Genomic DNA, 4,737 nt, shown 5'->3' on the forward strand with positions numbered 1-4,737 from the left:
CACACATGAGCCTACCTCTCCTGGGGTTCTGCTAAAGCATAAAGGAGACCATGAGCACAGCACCTCTCAGCTCAATTAAATGTTGCATTTTCCAGGTGTTCAAACTATCTTAATTGCACGGCAAATGCAGTTGCCTAAAAGCACTTGAAGTGTTTCACTGCAAACACAACTCTCGGAGAACTATTGGGGCTTTGTTTTGCAATGCTTTCTTTCAATGTGTGTTCAATTAACTCATCAAAATCCTGTGGAAGTCAGCCCGATGCCCCCACGGGCTCCCCAGATATTGTCAGTGGTTAATGCAGGGATGGAAGAGCAGCAGCTTGGGCAGGAGGGTAACCTGCAGGTGCTACCCTGGCTGCTGGGGTCTGTAGCTCTGGGGTTGCCATCTCACACCATCCAAAGGAGAATTTTAACCACTCCACACCTGGTTCCCAGAGACCTGGTGTGCTGCAGTGGAAGTTGTCAAAACTTAACTATTTTGTTCAACAGCTTCGCTGCCAGAGGTGACAGGAACCTTGCATTAATTCATGAGGAAACATGCAAGTTTCAAGTTAAACTGAAAAATTCTGATGGTTTTTGTCACACCCAATGTGGATTGCCAGCTATAATCACTGAACAGCCTGGGATACACACAGGCAGAATGGTTTGGAAGTCTACTACAGATGAAAGGTTGCTGCAGCAGCTGCTTGTCTCCAGGCAGGAAATACACAGCAGAAGGTTCCTGTTTGATCTGCACAATGGCTTCATTTAATGTGCCTTTTGTTGCTGATAAATTACTTCCTTTCTCAATCCCTTGCAGGTGGTGATTGTTTGTTACTGTTCTTGCTAAAGGTGTCATATTCTACAAATTCAACACCTTCAGTGTAATCAGCTCTATACTTGGTACCTTCTCTCTCTACATTTCTAGGCAAAATCTTTGGGTTTAAACATAGTTCAAAGAACTTATCTTCATTAAGGAAAGTGCTATGGGACTATTTTTAAGATTAATGGCATTAATCTCTGGTAGCTGGACAAGTTCCAGTTTCACTTATTACATATTTATATACAGAAATTCTCCCCAAAGCTCCAGTGGGTGCAAATGCTTCCTGCCCTGAAGAATGCCACATCACTGGATTTCTCATTCATCCTGTTTGTTGTACTCCCTCAGAAACAGGTCTCACAGGGCCCTCTGGGTTCTTTATAAAGTGTGGTGCTGTATTTAAAAAAACATAGTAATTCTGTTCAAATGCCTCCTTAAAACTCTGCCATTTGAGGGTGAGGGCAGGGGCAGGGCAGGGGCAGTTGGTTGGGGTTTTTGCTTGGTTTTTTGCTTGTTTTTTTTACTAATCATTCAGGAAGGAAAACCTCTGATCCATTTTACCTGATCAGTCACCTTCTGCAAGTGCTTGCAAGGTAATGTACAGCCATTGATCACTCTCCTAGAAATTGCCTCAGGTACCAGGCACAGAGAGCATGCACAGAGGAGGTGATGTTCTGTGGTCAGGGTGCAGTAAAGAAAGGAAGGCCTTTACTGCCACTCCTATTTTTGAAAATTTTTCTTCCTTATGTCTCATGCAAGGGGCTGAAAATGTAAATATCAGGAATAATTTGATGAGCGCCTCAGAGTAAAGAAACTATTCAGTAGGATCTTTGCATATCCTAATAACAAGAAGTTAGACAGGTCCAAAATATAATTGGAACGTTTTTCTATTGCTTTGCTGTCCTTTGAGGATAGATCTGGAAGTCTTTAGTTGGACAAGAAAGTCCCCAAGGCTGAAATTCCCCCAGCAATCCCCAAGAGTTTCTAAAAACCAAATTTATTATTTAAGTATTATTTGTCTCTGGTTCTTTGGTGTGGAATGGGTACCCAAGGTTTGTTCTGGCAGTGGGGTTCCTACTCAGTAATATTCTTACCAAGCCTGTTCCTAGGACTGGCAACAAAAAGAAGAGGAAGATTAATGTTGAGAATTTAATAATCCGTAGCAGTAGCGTAGCATAGCTAAAGCAATTAAAATTTTATAGGCAGTGAAACTAGAATGCCTTATTAGTAAACTGCAAATGTCTTCCCTCTTTCTGCCTGACATTGACTGTAAGCTGCACATTTACAGTATCTGTTGCTCAGGGTTGGAGCATTTACATGTCAGCAAAAATAAAATATTAAAGGAGCATTTGGCCAAGTTCAATGAGAGTAGTTGAAGACTCATTCCACCAAGGGTTTAAAAGTAACTTTGCTTTGTAGCACAATATTAAGGCTTGCAAATGTATTCTCTGTTAGACGGTAGGAATCACTTAAATTCAGATTTAAGGTGATATTAATATGTTTTTGTTTGCGTTTTTAAACAGTATTTTCCTTCTAGCAGATTAAAGTGCATTCTGTTGGAATACTATTTTTTTAAATGTCTTTTAGGAAGGAAAACATTTCATGCTTCCAAAGGCTGGCCCACAAAGCTGCTGGGCTGTCAGTGTAATGGTGGGCCTGTGTATGAAGATAATGCTTGTCACAGCCATTCACTCTGGCTAGACAAGGCTTTGTAAGTATAATTAATTTAACCTGTGCTTTAGAAATGAAGGTGGTCTGGCTTCTAATTTCCTGCTACCAATACAAAGTAGGAATCAAAGAAAACAGACCTCAAGGAACAAGCTTCAGTCTGGTTCTTTGTCCTGTAGCTGCTTTAAAGGTTTTGTTCCAATTACAGAATATGTATACATGAGTAGGTAATTTCTTTTAGGACTATAGGAAAGCAAAACCTTGCTTGTCTGGTTGATTGTCCAGCAAGCATCCAGTGGGTTTTGTGTCATTGTGCTGTGGGAGGCACTGAAAAGTAACGAGCAAGAGGTGTCATGTCCAGTATTGTAATTGGCAGTGATTTTTTTCTCATGTCTCAGTCCTTGGTAGTGAATTGTGCAGGGTGATATACTGCATTGCCTTCCCATGGGACATCATGGACTGCAAGGCCTGGAAAACCAAGAAATTCCTACCTGGATGAGACTTTCTGTCAGATTAATTTACTGAATTTTAGGGAGGATCTGGTGTTCATTTACTCTGAGCATCTTGAAAAGCATTGCAGAGGACATAAGTACAGTCATTTTGGAGGAACTGCTATAATTAGTTCATAAAGGAAGGGTGATACTCTTCTGGAGGTGTAAGAAAATTTCCATAATGGAAAATACCTCCCCCAAGTGGTTTTGGGGAAGTTCCAGTTAAGATATCACTGCCTATAAAGAAGTCAGAGACAGCTATGTAACAAAATTTCAGTAAAAGACCAACTGTGGTAAAAACCTGACACTGCAGTTTTAAAATGAACCAAAAATCCAGAAAACATGAGAGAATTGCACAAAATCTTGTGGGCCCTGTTCTTCAAAGCACTGCTTTGTCTAACGGACATTAAACCAATCTGTAGGTATTTTTCTGAGAGGGTGGAGGACAAGGCTCTGGTGCTTATCAATACAATTTGTAGCATAATTTAGGAGGATTTTTGTAACAAATTTAGGAATCTGATAATGAAACTTCACTTTTTTTAAAGGACAGTGTGGTAAAGGTTACCAGTGGCAGAATAACTGGAATCTGTGTTCTTTCAAAGAAATCTTTGAAAGCAGCAAGGTCAGCAGTGAAGATTAAAGGTCATGCAAAACTAGCACAGGTCCGGTATTGTGTAAACCCAGTTTTCCTAATAATGGAAGGAAATGGCCTGGAAGCTGTTCTCTTCAAGAGGCTGAAAGAGCTCATAATCACTAAGTCTCCTAATCACTAATTAATGTGGACTACTAGGCACCCTGATATCTCTTAGAAAAGGTGAAAATAGATTTCCAAGTTTCCAAACCAAAGAAGGATACAAGACACTTTAAAGTACAAAATGTGAATTAGGTGTAGTGTAATAAAATTCCAGCCACATTAAAAGCCCAAAATGGAGAAATAATGAAGGGAAGGATAATAATTTGTATTAAATCTAGGAAAGCAGAAGCCTACTCTGTGTTTGGCTGTGTGAGTGAGGTTTTAGCTGCCATGGGAACCTGCTGTACTGCAGAGGGTGGGAGGGAACGAGATGGGAAAAGGAAGAAGAATTTTTAAGTTTAATACCTTTTCTGTTTATATAATCAAAGCCTACACGACAGCAGAAGACAGGATTTACAGCCTCTTTTAGCTCAACAAACTACAGAGGGAGCTAGTCACATTCCTTACCGTTACCTAAACTTTAAAATAAATGTTTCAGCAGCTGTGACCTTGTGGCAGGTAAAACTCAAGGTGGGAATGAAGTCTTCAAAATTTTCCTTTTCTTTCCTTGTGGCAAAGGACTTGACTGAGTGTCCCATATATTCTGTCCTCCTCCTTAATGGATATTTTCCCTCTGTTGTTTTTGTTGGGTTTTTTCATGTTGACAGGGACATTGCCCCGTGGATTTTGGGCAGAACAGGAAGGACCAGGGACTGGATAAAAAGTGTTTGTGAATCTCCTGTCCACCCTCCAGCCTGTCTTCTCTCACACACTCCCCATTTTCTTTTTTTTTTTTCCTCCAAGTCCATTCCCTCTTGAATTCTTCTGTTTCCTGGAATTAAGCAATTAATAAGATCAGAGTTTGGGATTTTTTTTTTTTTCTCTCCAGAAAGCTTTGTCACGTGCCTCATCAAACTTACAGCAACTTACAAAGAAAAATACCCTCTGGGAGCTGTTTAGGTGCTCCTCATGATTCCCATCAGGGCACCCAGCCCCTTTGCTTTGCTGGTGTGCCCAGTGTCCTGGAATTGATAGGAGGGGACAGA

Source organism: Molothrus ater, chromosome 5 (assembly GCF_012460135.2).
Source record: "Molothrus ater isolate BHLD 08-10-18 breed brown headed cowbird chromosome 5, BPBGC_Mater_1.1, whole genome shotgun sequence".
Lineage (NCBI taxonomy): Eukaryota > Metazoa > Chordata > Aves > Passeriformes > Icteridae > Molothrus > Molothrus ater.